Below are 14085 nucleotides of genomic sequence, written 5' to 3'. Positions count from 1 at the left end.
ATAATTACGTGGAAGGGCGATCTCGGAGCACACCCAGAGTTTTTGCAAGAATATTGCTGTCATATTCCGTACGGAACAGCGTCCTATACAAAAGAAAGTTTTTGTTGGTCGGATTTCTTTACTTGCTTGTAATGCCGGCAACTCTCCACGCTGAAGTGCTTCAAGCTTGTCACAACAACTTGACTTCTCGTCACTTAGGCTACACGCGCACATTGGCGAGAGTACAGCAAAGATATTACTGGCCAAGGCTCACCGCTGTCGTGAAGCAACACACTCGTACTTGTTTGGACTGCCAGCGACGTAAGTCTCCTCCGACGAAATCAGCCGGCCTGCTGCAACCTGTTCGAGTCCCAAGTGCAACATTCGACCACATTGGAACTCTGTGAAGAAAATGCTCAATAAAAGTGAAACTGAAACTGAAAGTGAAACTGAATATCTTAGGTTCACTTCGTACTGCTGCTGCAGGGAACCGCTTGGTTATCGTCGCGATGGATTACCTTACCTGGTACGCCCAAACAAAGGCTATCCAACGAAGCACAGCAGCGGAGGCAGCCAAATTTTTCACAGAAAATGTTGTACTGCGACATGGTGCACCATCCGTCATAATAACACACCACGGGACTGCATTCATGGCGGCTATTCTTGAGCACGTCTTGATGTTAAGTGGAACGAGTCATCGAAAGACCACTGCCTACCACCCGCAGACGAACGGACTGACAGAACACCTGAACAAGACAATTGAAGATATGCTGTCGATTTACGTGGAAGTTCGACATAAAAATTGGGACGAGATCTTGCCCTATATCACGTTCGCGTACAATACAGCCAAGCAAAGAACGACTCGCATGACTCCATTCAGCCTTGTTCACGGACGGGAGGTACGAATAATGCTAAATGTCATGTTACCACATGAACGGGAGGACAATGACACGGGCGCCGACATATATACCGAACGCGCGGAAGAAGGCAGGCAGCTCGTACGCTTGAGAATTCACCAGCAACAACATTACGATGTAGGTCGCTACAAGGCCCACCGGAGAGCAGTAACCTACGAAGCCGGTGACCGAGTATGGGTTTGGACACCCATACGAAGACACGGACTGTCCGAGAAACTCTTCAGGCGATACTTCAGACCGTGTAAAGTATTGCAAAAGTTATCTGACGTCACCTACGACGTCGTCCCCGACAGTCCCTCTTGCGCCAGGCGTCAACAGCACAGGTCTGGGCTTGTGCATATTGTACCCATGAAGCCATATGTCAGTGATTGCGTCTTCCCACAGCGGTCGCTCAGATGTAGCATCGGGGCGATGCTCCTATAAGGAGGGGCAAGTGACACGTGTATATGCGTAGAAGAGAACGATGATGGAGGTGTTTCACAGACTCCGGGTAGCGGGACAGGATTTTGGAAAAAAGGAAGACGAAGAAGGCCTTCTGTGTACAGTGCTCGAACGCGCGGCTGTCCACAGCTGTCCGGACCGTTCACGTTGGGTCATCGCTCTGTTCCTTCAGGCCTTTTCGAGTTCCTGTTCAGCTATCTTCGGCGTCTGGGTGCACCCTTCCGGGGTGTGCGGTCATTGCCGGTGGTGCTGACTTGAGCTCAGCTGACTGATGTCTGTCGCGTCGCCCGGCCAGGCAAACTCAGCCTGGTCGGCATCCCTCACTAATGATAATTTACCCATTGATCTTTTCTTGCGCAGCGGTCTCAGCAGCATTCCGGTGGCTTTGGTCCCAACAAATGGGGCTTCTATTCACATGAAAAACCCCAAAAGCATCCAGGTGGAGCTACGGAAGATGACCGAACTCTTCCAACTCATTACCAAGGTGCGACAGTTTGGTCGTGGAGGTATTCGGTGCTGTTCCCCAGATCAGGCCTGCGTATCAGATCTGCTAAAGTGCACATAGTTTGCTTCTCTCCCGGTGAGCCCTTTTGTTCCTCCTCACTTGGCCTGTGTGAAAAGTTTGATTCGTGGGGTAGACTTGAGCCTGTCTCCGCCCGAAATCCTAGAGATGTTTTCTGCTGCAGGCGCGGTGGCAGTTTTTCACTGTTCACGTAGCGCTCAAAAAAATGAGATCCCGACAGAGTCGGTGATAGTTACCTTTGCTGGAACTACTAGACCAACAGAGATCAAAGCGTGGCCACTGATATATCGGGTCGAAGTGCTATCGCCTCGTCCACTGCAGTGCCATAGATGCTGGCGTTTTGGGCATAGCTTAAAGGGTTGCCGATCAGTGGAGTGGTGTCAAATGTGTGCAGGACAACACAGCTCTAAATAATGCACAACTCAGGAATGGCCTTGCTGTCTCTGCTGTGACCCTCACCCATCTGATGATGGCACATGCCCTGCGAAAGCTCAGGAGATTCAAATTATGGAAATGATTGAGCAAAAACGTTGTTCAAGACGCGAAGCTCGAATCGTCATTGCAGAGTGCTCTCGTGGGTACGCAATCGCTGCGATCCGCAATAAGCATCTCATAGACTCGTCACTCCCAGACGTAAATGCTGGACCATTGAGAAAACAATGACAAAGCTATTAGAGAACCTTTTTGTGACGCTGACGAAGTCATTTGCTGAAATAGTAAATGCACAAATCGCTCAAGCCTTCATGAATGTTAATCATTTACATGCAGCCTCTATGCTTTCTTCAGCTAAAGAGGTGAATGCAGGATCTGTAGAAACAGGGTTTTCTCAACCCAGCCACCCGATAACAACACCTGTCGAAGAGTTATATTTATCAAGAGCTGGTCCGTCGAACTGCGGCTGTAAAATAATCCCCATTGGACATCTGGATTGGAGCTCTGATTCAGGTTTGCATGACTCACAAACGGAATTCGACACAATAAAAATAAAACGGCTGGCGTCGCCACGAAAAAATAAATCTCCAGTGAGTTCAAAAGGGAAAAGTAGAAAAATATCAGAAAGAAATAGCATCAAAACTGGATTTTTTAAAGATAGCTTATTTCAGAAGGCAGTGAATGCTGCCGGCATATCCTCAAAATAGGTAGGTTATGAATCTTGCAGTGGAATTGCCGGTCAATTTGTTCCGCAACTACTGATTTATTTTGCCTTTGTAATCAGCATTCGCCAGATGTTGCAGTGTTGCAAGAAAATTGGCTTTCTAAAGAAAAAACCTTTCATCTTTAAAACTACCGAACATTTCGCTTAGACCGCCCCTCTCAAGGAGGTGGTTTAGCAGTGTTTATCTCTTCAAAAATTGCACATCGGGTAAAAGTTACAGCTCTAATATTGAATTTAGAAAGTGAAATTTTAACACTAGGTAATCTCTCTTTGGTTAGTAAACGCTTATTTTTCGTCAGGTGTTCAAAATTCTGGTGTTTTAGATACCGTAATTTCGTCTTGCAGAAAAGACATATTAATGGTAGGAGACTTCAGTTCTAATCACACTTCGTGGGGATTCAGAACAGATATGAGTGGAAAGCGCTTGTGGGATAATGTTGCTAAAAATAATTTAAGATGCATCAACCAGCGAACCCCCACGTTTGTATGCAATCAGTCTCATTCTGCAATTGATCTGACTTTCTGTAGTCCTAGCCTCTGTATTTCTACATGGTATACTCTAAACTCGGGTACAAATAGCGATCATTTTCCTATATTGTTTGAGCATGTATGTCCTGGAGCGATTAGAAATACGCGGCTGCAATTTTTAAGCGAACAGTTGCCGCTGCGAAGGATAACTATGATAGCCAACGTTCCGAGTTCCTTTCAAAGCCTGGCCATAAGAAATCACTTTTCAACTTCCTTAAAGCGCAAAAAGTAATCCCACCATCAACAAACCTCGAATCAATAGTTTCAACGCCAAGTGAGTTGCCTACTTTTCTGGAAAATATTGCTCAAGGGCTGGAAAGCCGCTTCACGGCTGCTAACTTTTACCACTCGCCGTGCCCTGTTAACATCGATGACTTTGAAGAGGTTAAAGCGTTGGAAATAGCACAAATAGTGAAAATATTGCCCAATTCTGCTCCAGGTCCCGATAGAATAACTGCATCGGTAATAAAAATAATATATAAAGTATCACCTTAAGATTTACTTGCGATAGTTAACCACTCCATTAGACATTCGTGGATTCCGCCTGAGTGGAGAATCGCGAACATAATTCCTTTATAAAAAAAAAACATGGAGCTGGGTTTACTTTGGATAACATTAGGCCTATTTCACTCACATCTAATCTGGTAAACCTAATCGAAAGACTTCTACACACTAGGATAGACAACTAGTTGGACAAAAATGCAATTTCATGCCCATGCTAAATTGGATTCAGGCGTGGCTGCTCCATTTGGTGTGCCCATATTGATCTGGAAAGCAGGATACAACTAGCTCGTTCTAAAAAACAGGTTTCGGCCTTAGTAACTTTAGATATTGCAAAATCTTATGACAGTGTGGAACACATTAAACTAATAAATTCGCTAACGCACATCGGGTTACCAATATACTTCGTGGTATCGGTTTAATTCTTTCTAAAAGATAGAGAATTCTATTGCTCTCAATCTGGCATGTCCTCTTCAAAGTATAAACAAACTAGAGGTTTACCCCTGTTCGGTACATTCACCATTATTGTTTAATATTTTATTGTGCACGATTCTACTGCAACATGATGTACATGTGTATGTATACGCTGACGACATCGCATTTTTTGCTACAGCTACAGATATACTTACATTATATCAGATGCTACATTTTTATATGAACGCTCTGAACACCTGGTTAAACGACATTATTCTATCATTAAACATCAGGAAAAGTGCAGTCGTAGCTTTTCCTATAAGTGTTCCAGTGCAAATTTTCTTACTTTACAGACAGGACTTTATCCCGCAGGTGAAATTGAATAAATACTTAGGAGTGACTTATACTGAAAACCTTATTGGAGACCGCATATCAAAAATATAGCAGCTAAAGGAGCACAGGTGCTTGGGATGCTTCATAGACTCAGCAATAAACGTTGTGGTTTACGTAGTGATGAGCTAGTAATGATGTATTGTATGCATATTGGCGAATATTAGAGTTTGTCTGTGTCTTTTTTTCTGGAGCACCCGCCTACAAAATTAGACCACTTGTACTACTAGAACGCGAAGCGTTACGTATATGTCTTGGGCTCCCTAAATTTGTCGCAATTAATATACTAGCAGTCCGTACCTTCCTAAAAATACACACATCCCCACATAGGAGGTCACAATATGTTTTCATTAATGAGACAACGTCCTATTTTAACCAACAGTGGTCTAGTTTAAAGTGGCCACAAGTAATCGTCGTACAGAAGCTCTTGGAAACATTACAAGTTAACCTTCGTGAAGTACGGGTACTAAGAACACCTATTCATAAAATAAAAATATAATTTGACAATATTTTTCCTAATAATTGCAATACTCTTCCCAGTAGATATCTAAATGCCGTTTTGAAAGACCACCTGGCAAGATTAGACATAAAGATTGTAATAACCACTGATGCTTCAGTTCGCGAAGAGAAGGCAGGAGGCGGAATTGCATTTTCAGTGTTGGATTGGTCTTTTTCGATTCGGTTATCCGATTTTACACCTATATATCAAGCTGAATTGCTGGTAATTTTCTTAGCGTTACGAAAATTACCTCAAATAATCACAGATGCTATTATTCTTTTCGACTGTTTGTCTGTGTGTAGTTCAATAATTGCGCCTGATATGTCCAATGCTTCAAAAGTATTTTACGACCTTGCCCCAAGACATTTACGACTCATTCGCTTGGTGCGGATACCAGGGCAGAAAGGTTTAACCCTTAATGAATATGCATATGCACTAGCAGTGGCCTCACATAATTATCCCATAATTTCTATATTGCCGACGCAAGCATTTATCGCCGTGGCACGCTTTGAAAAGTTTGTCATGTCAAATCAGTTTGAAAAATCTTGCTCTGCAACATCGGATTTTTACCATCCTAAGTACCCTGGAAAAATTTGATGGTGCTCCTCTAGAACGGCGGAGATATCAAGTACGAGACTAAGATGCTGAGTCCCCCCCCCCCCCCCCCTGAACTTTTATCTACGCAGGTCTAGTCTGGCACAGTCTCCCCTATGCCTCCACTGCAACGTGAGTTAATCCCTTCATCGTTTCCTCTTAACATGCAGGTTTTACACAAACCAAAGGAAGAGACTGTCTGATGAACCTCTCCGTAGGTTGGCTCTAAATTTATCCCTTCCGGTGGTCCTCTCCTTTCAAGCAACTGAAAAGGTATTTAGCCACAGGAACGTTTGCGAGGCCGGATGCGATTGTCTAAAGGCAACAGAACGATTAGAATGTGAAGCTGAGGCATAAATTCACTTTGTTTCAAACCATATTAGCCTGTTCGTTCTATGTATTACATCTATTTATTTTATTTCTAATCTATCGTTTACCAATTGATTCTTTGTTTAAACATCGTTGTCTAAATTATCCGGCTGGTAAAACAAATCCACCTCACAAATGAATCACCGTCCGTTTCATGGCCGATCCCCCGTAATGGGTTACGCAAAGACTCTGAGGAACAACCAACCAACCAACACTGTTTCACTGTCGCAAGTTGTTTCTGTGTTCTGTTCTCGCTACACTGCGACATATAGCAGAACGAATCTGGAGCACGACGTTCGGATGCGTAGGCAGTCCCCATAACTACGCCATACCTCATAATCATATCGTGATTTCCGCTCGTAAAACCCTAACAGATCACCATATTGACAACTATGCACATACTTCCACAATAAAAAAATACATGGCTTATCGAACTTTATAGGAATCGGTATCGCACGAAAATGAAAGGTGTCTTCACAAAGATATCTGAGCGTTTATTGGGACGGCTTCTCCACAAGAGCGAAATAATGAATGGTACAGAAACAAATTGCAATGTCTTACGAAAAACGGTAAGTACCTCAAAACTTACGGTGCGCACTTCATGCAGAAATCACGCAGAAAATGAGCATTCACAGCACAAGCACCCACAAATAACCGTTGCAGCTCTACACATAAAGCGCGCTCATGAAACACAAAGAAAGACGCATGAAACGAACGCACAAGTATACACAGGACGGGCGCGAACAACTGTCACAATTCTTACTTCATAGTATGTGAGCAGCGTGCTCCTTTCGTAAACCCGGCCACGACAGCAATTGAAGTCACTTTCGTACTCTCATGAATCACGAGCCTTATCTGATCAGCCCGCGCGTAGTCCGAAAGACCATGCCCCGTGCAGGACTGCAGGTACGCGAGGGTCGCTCAACGCGAGGCCGTGGCGCTAGCTCGCTACTGATGGTGAAAACAAAGTGATGTTGCGAAGCTCTGAGGATTACCAACAGTATATGGTGTATATGGAAGACTTACCGCGAATTAGCTAGATAACGTGCGTTTTGTGGCATAGTGGTTAGTGTCACGCGCTTCAAAGTGAGAAATCCCTGGCTTGAAGCCTCGCTGCAGAACTTTTTCTTCTAGTCTTTTTCTTCGCAATTTCTTTGCAAATATTTCACTACGTCATATATGTGACAGATATACGCCAGCGAAGTGGACCCCGGCATATTTCGTGTTAAAACATTGGTCCCGTATTTGCATGTAATCTGCAAATGTCGTCGAAAGACGATAGTCTTGCGTGTGAAGAGAGTGAACGAGACATTTATTTGATGTTCTGCGCAAGAAAATCGTTGAATAGTATTCTGGAGACGCTGCGTTAGAGTGCCTCGAGCATGCAGCGGAGGCGAACGAGCTCATCAGGCCACGTCACACGTGAGACATAAGCGCCATCTGGCAGTTGTCTTAAAAAACAAAGGGCGTGGCTTTGAGACGGGTGTGCGCGCCCATCTCAGAGGTGATAAGGTGTAGAATGCAAGGCGACGGGTAGGTGCCACTACAGTTTTGTTTCAGCAAAGTGTTCGAAACACTCACTTTTCCGTGCAAGCGTTGCATGGTCAGCGCAGCGTGATAAGCGCTACGGTCCTTAAAATTGCTTATGTATGCCTTTTCTAGTAAGAGACGCACATGCAGAATATATACGTGTTGTTATGGTGCCCCAGACATGCGCAATAAATGCTTTTTAATTGACAATTGCACAAGCATGTACGCTCAACCTTGAGCAACATAGGCGTGTGCTGCGCAAGCGGTCGGCCGTTTCAGGTACCCAATGCCGTTAAGAGTGAACGAACAGACAAAAGTACAGACAGACAGACAGACAGACAGACAGACAGACCAAAATTTTTGCGTGGAAGGTTCGCAAGAAAGACTATCGTCTTCAAAAAAAAAAACTGGACAAACGCGATCAACTGCCGCTGTGCGCAACCTCTTCAGCAACCATGATGACACTCCCGGTTTGTCGCGAAGCTTTGAGAAATCAGGCAATGGAGAAATTTGCGGTGCCGCTTTAAGGGGCAAAGCTCTTTAAAGCGGCACCTGTTCGTCCCTCGTAGTCGTAGCGTGTAACAAGTGTTACATTTTGACGTGCAAGGTGGTGCCGGTGGGAGATTTCTCCTGTGCTTTGTTGAACAAAAAAAAGTTCGTGGCGTGCACGTCAACTAAAAACCGAATGATCCTGCCTCTCATTCCCCATTAGGAACCAATGGCATGTACATTGAGCACTATCTGACAAGAAAGGGTTGCTACATTATACTCGCTGGGTGTAACCTCCTTAGTTTTAGAAAGGTCTAGCGAGCGTTGGGCCGCAGTGCCACGAATACAGTGAACTAGTATATACCATGAACTCGAGGTGGTCTAAGGTGAGAAGTATATACGAAGCGCAAGCCGTAAGAAAGTGTGCGTGTGCCGCCTCTCGTTTAGTCCTTGGAATGTGCGCTGAATGGCGGTGCTTCTATGTGGGGAATGTATGATAAAAAAGATGCGAGATGGTGGGACTTGGAGTGTTGAATAGATGGACGAACGGACACACAGACAGATGCATGGATGGACGCATGAACGGACGCAGGGACGGATGCTTGGATGAACGCAGGGACGGACGCACGAACAGACGCATGCACGGACGGGCAGATGGACGCATGGACGGTCACACAGACGGATGTACGGACGGACGGAAGCAAGAACGAATGGATGGACGAATGTTTCGCCCCACTCTCTATCATTCACGCGGTGGATATGCTGCCAATTTTTTTAGACAAGTATGGCGCGTTCTGGCTAAAATTCACTTAGAGGTGCTACGTTATGCCAATTTTAGACACGGTTTTAGCACAAAACAATATAATATTACATTCAAACATCGTCTTTAAGAAGCACTTCAATGTCCTTCTTTATTGCCCTCATATAAGCGGCGAAGAAAGCCTTCTCTTTAATTTCAGTAACATAGCTGCATTTTCAGACACACTATCGTATATCTGCAACTATAACGTGGAAGCATTCCTGAAAATCTACATACCTGTCATGAAGTGACAGGTGAAGGTGATGTAGCTCCTTCACTTGTATATGTATGTCCAGAGATCGTACGTCAACATGCGAAAGCGTGGTCCTTTTTTGATTATGTCCTTGACTGTGGCTTTTACGCACTCACAAATGTCAGAAAGCACTCGTCGGGCAAGGGTCGTCCTACTGGGCAGTTCTTCTTTCGAACTTACCACGCTGTACTTCAAAACAAAATCCTGAAAATAAATTAAAAAGGATAAAAATTTTTGATGTAAAGGTAACCATCTTAGCATCTATATAAGTTGACTATGTTAGAAAGGTGTTATTGCGAATATTTTAAGTGGGTCACACGTTAGTTCAATGTATAGTAGTTAATTTGCAGATTTATTCAGGCCTTCTTATCAAGACAAGATTACTAATTCTTCAGTCCACACAAAGTTATTAAATAACTACTTTTCGGCTCTCTCACCCTTCGTTTATAAATTTTTGCTACCTAATTTTTGAGCATAACTGCACTATAAAAGCTTAAACAGCTGATCCACTAGCACGTGGAACAGAAACCTATATATTTAACACTCAAACCCATAACCTCAACATAAAATTAGTGAAAGTTGTCATAATACTAACGAATCAGAGGGTAAGACAGAATGAAGGAGAAAAAGCGCATGAAAAATGGTGTTAAAGATTACCAATTTTTTAGCGAATAGATATTAGTTGTTATAATATAAAACTACCAAATAATTTTCAATTGCTGAGGACATGTTTTAAATTTACCTACAATGCAAAACTAACTCAATGATATGCAAGAATCCAAGCCACGAAAGAATAATAAGTGATTCATCGTGCATTTTTTAAGGCGGGGGTTCCTTAGTTGCGACATGCATCCGATACAGGTGACAAAAAGCTATTGTCACAGGTCCCGTTAATTAGGGAGGTGATCGCCGGGCTAATTCCAAGGGCCGAAGTATCGGCCCCCCGAACCGCACCACGAAAGCGTCGACAATTTAGAAGTGGTCCTATTTGGTGCGCCAGCGGACACCGGCTGTGGCCCAAAGAACAAGTCAGAGCCGAGAGTTGATAAACAAAACAAAATTATATTCTCAGTAATGGCAGATCAATACGATACACAAATATGCACGTTCGACCATAGTTGAATATGATATGTCACCAAACAAACAACGTACTACACAGTACAATCAGCCACACTCGAAACAACGGACACAAACAACAATACGCTCTACAATGCAGTCACATGCATCGAACAACCAAGGCACTTAAAGACTAAAGAGTTCGAAAACTTAATGAGTCCAAAGTCCTTGGAACAAAAGACTGAATGATACTCTTCTGAGAATCACTCACTCAAAGTCCAGCGCTGTTGTCGTTCCGCTGCCCCCGAAGTTTCTCTTCCAGGAAACCTCGCGTCTTCAATTGGCCGCTCTCCAAGCACCCAACTGCTTCGCCGGTAACACGTCGGCTTTCCACACGCAGCTGTTGCCACGCGTCTTCGCTCGCTGGCGGTAGACGCACACTCTTACCTGTAGCACGAGTCTTCACCCCTCAGGTGGAAATCTTCTTCTCCTCCTTTGTCACGGAAGACAAAGGGCTTCGCCCACAAGGCGGCACACCCTACGCACTCTGGCGTGAAATTCCTTCTCCTGCTTTGTCACTGAGGACAAAACCTTCGCCGACGACACGGCGGAAAACCCTACGCACTCTGGCGCATACTTTTTTCTTCTCCGGCTTTTCACTAAGGACAAAATCTTCACCGACAGACGCGGCGGAACGACCCTACGCACACTGGCGTTAACTTTCTTCTCCTGATCTCCCATCTCTACTGCTCGGTTGAATACCTTCCGCGCGAGATTCCAGAAAATTCTTATCATTTCGTCGGCGCGATGCGCAGCGAAGGCTGGGGGAAAGCGCGAGACGGTTCGACAGCCGTCCGCGACAGATGACGCAACCCGGCATCACCACGCCCCTTTCCATCGAGAACTTTCCAGGGCTTGCTCGGCCGCCAATGTGAGGAGGTTCGTCGGCAAACCTACGCTTCCGAGAGGGGAGGGACGGCGCACCCGGGCAGCCTTTGGAAGTTTATTTTCTTCTTTATCCTTGACTTCGAGGCGCCTCTCGGACGCTTCGTGGCGTGAATGCGGCGCGCCCTTCTTTGAGCGCTCGTTTTGTGACACTGCCCCCCCACTTTAAGAATTTTATCTCATAATATTCAAAACCACACAAACGAGTGCGAAAAGTCCCCACACTCTCAAAGACTGTAACATAATCCATCGCTCATGACACGTCACATTCACAATAGATCACTCAATACAATTGTATGCTGTAATTCAATCTCACAACACATGAAATATAACCACAGGTACATGAGTACAACACTCCATCACATATTTCAAGCAATACAAAGGTACAAAGGTGTGTCTTTACAACAATTGTACAATACTATACATCACATCACCATAACAAAAAATTACGGCATATTCACGGGGTGAATGATGATGAATGGGCGAAGCTCCGGAGGGATTCATCGGTAAACTGTGAATCTTCCGTGTAATTCACCCAGTCGATCATCATGTAAAGATGTGAGAAACGCTGTGTGTGTATATACACAAATCAACTTTTATTTGTTCTTAGACGATGGATGGCTTGCGATGTCCCTTGCCTCGCGCGCTCGCACATCGGGATTCTGTCTGCGAGCGCGCGCTGCTGCTGCCTTGCGCTCTCTCCGCTGTGCAGCTTTATCCATCCGGCGACTCCGAGCGCGCGCCAACAGCGAACGGATTTTATTACAACGCTCCCCCTAGCGTACGTCGCCGCACTAAATCGAACGATCGCCTTCAACCAATGACACGCGCCATATGTGACATCACTCCTATTTTATAAGATCTCGCGTCTTTCATCAACTACGCGTACCGCTTTCTAGTTTATAACATCTTGCATCTTTTCATCATCAGCTACAAGTACCACTATATAGTAAACACTACAAGAACTAAACGAGAGGTGGCTACATACAGGAGACGGAACCGCCATCTAGTGAACACTGCAAGAACTAAACTAGAGGTGGCTACATACAGGGGACGGTACCGCCATCTAAAGAACACTGCAAGAACTAAACTAGAGGTGGCTACATACAGGCTACAGGGGACGCACAGCCCACGCCCTAAGGAGCTTCGCCCCTAAAATTTTTACTCACTCGACATACACTTGTGACACAGGATAACAACAACATTAACACAACATATGGCACTCAGCCCTGCCAAACATATTCTGATTCCACCTCAGCACCTATCCTGTGCACGTCGAGCGGCGCTTGCGCCCTTTCTTGCGGTGCTCGCTCGATCTCTTCTTGTTTTTCCTCGTTCTTTTCCGGGGAGCCCTTACCAACGACGGTATCTGAGGCGGCGTCTAAGCCATCGTTGTCACTTCCGACATTGTTAACGGGTCATAACGCTCAACCGATCCTGTACGGTTATTCACCCGCTTGTTCATGTCATGACATTTGGCCTGGCTGGCCGACTCCATCACCTTTACACTGTCGCTCGGTTGAGGTCGTGCCGACGTAACTCCAGCTGCCCAGCACGTAAACTCATTCAACACAATCATCTCCTCTTTCACTGTCTCTTGCACCCAGGTTTCACCTTGGGCTCGAGTGAAATCCGTCACGGGACGCTCCTCCACTGTATCTCGCGGTCGCCTGGTTAGCGAGGGCTCTATCTTAGGGTCTTTTCCTAAACGTTCTGAATAATTCGGCCCTCGCGCCCCGTTGATGTTTCCGATGACGAGGTCGTACAGGGGGGGGGGGAGGTCGTCATGCATAGAGCAGTAACCTCCCCGCTGAAGTACAGGGGTTTCAACCTCAATCTCTGCTTCGGGAAGCATCCGAACCGTACTGTCAATTGGGCAAATTGGTTTCATTTCGCCTGTTAACTCACTTTCCCGTACCAAATTTCTCCGCACGATAACCGTGGAGCTACCGGTGTCTTTTAACACCGTAATCTTCTTGCCCGCAACTTTTCCAGGCAGCGTTGGCATTCCCTTCGTGACACCGGTTTGCTGTTTTGTCATTACAGCACCCACAATAGGAAGTTTCTCCCCATTTTTCAACACTACGAATCCGTCGGTGACGGCATTATCATCGGATTTTGGTGCCACTTGCACACAGGATACCTGGTAAGTTTGACTCACTCCCTTACGACTTGCGTCTGCTTTGTGCCCAGTCTGACCACACTTGAAACATTTGATGACCGTAGGGCTCGTAAAGATCGTTCGACAGCTGCTCGTGCGTTGACCCACTCCATTACACAGAAAATATCGCGAAACACTCTCCGGTGCATGCTTCTTTTGTTCGGGTGCCGAATTTTTTTAATCTTCAGGACACTCCTTCTTGACCTTGGCCAAATTAGTTCCACCTTGCGCTTCCAAGAATTGATCAGCTAATTCAAGCATGTCTTCAAGTGACTCAGCTTTCTTCTCTTTCAAGTACAGCGACAGGCCTGGGTGGCAACTGGTGAGAAATTGCTCTCTAATAAGGAGCTATCTAAGCTCATCGTACTCCTGCGCTGTCTCTGAAAGTTTAATCCATCTGTCGAAATAATGGCAAAGTCGGGCGGCATACTGCGTAGCCGTCTCCCCATCAGCTGGCTTTCCTGTCCGAAATCTGTCCCGGAATCCTTCCACAGTAAATCTAAATCACTTCAGCAAAGCAGCTTTCACCTTGGCATAGTTG

At 45.3% G+C, this 14085-nt stretch overlaps 1 protein-coding gene and 1 long non-coding RNA gene across 5 annotated transcripts in view; one reads left to right on the top strand and one right to left on the bottom strand.

Moving 5' to 3' along the window:
* The window catches only part of LOC142802730 (uncharacterized), a 311490-nt gene that overhangs the window by 21261 nt on the left and 276144 nt on the right, over positions 1 to 14085 (top strand). The window lies entirely within an intron of this gene.
* Positions 1 to 14085, bottom strand: part of LOC119167574 (innexin inx2-like) — a 277656-nt gene that overhangs the window by 65638 nt on the left and 197933 nt on the right. For 3 of the 4 annotated variants that reach the window (XR_012893961.1, XR_012893962.1, XR_012893963.1), the window contains exon 2: positions 9367 to 9586. The exons of the other annotated variant lie outside the window; for it this stretch is intronic. The gene's annotated coding sequence lies outside the window, so the exon portion shown is untranslated. The remainder of the gene's footprint in view (positions 1 to 9366; positions 9587 to 14085) is intronic. 4 annotated transcript variants of the gene reach the window in all.

This window comes from Rhipicephalus microplus, chromosome 3 (genome assembly GCF_043290135.1).
Source record: "Rhipicephalus microplus isolate Deutch F79 chromosome 3, USDA_Rmic, whole genome shotgun sequence".
NCBI lineage: Eukaryota > Metazoa > Arthropoda > Arachnida > Ixodida > Ixodidae > Rhipicephalus > Rhipicephalus microplus.
Note: the sequence above shows the minus strand (reverse complement) of the source record. Positions and strands in the feature narration are given on the sequence as shown.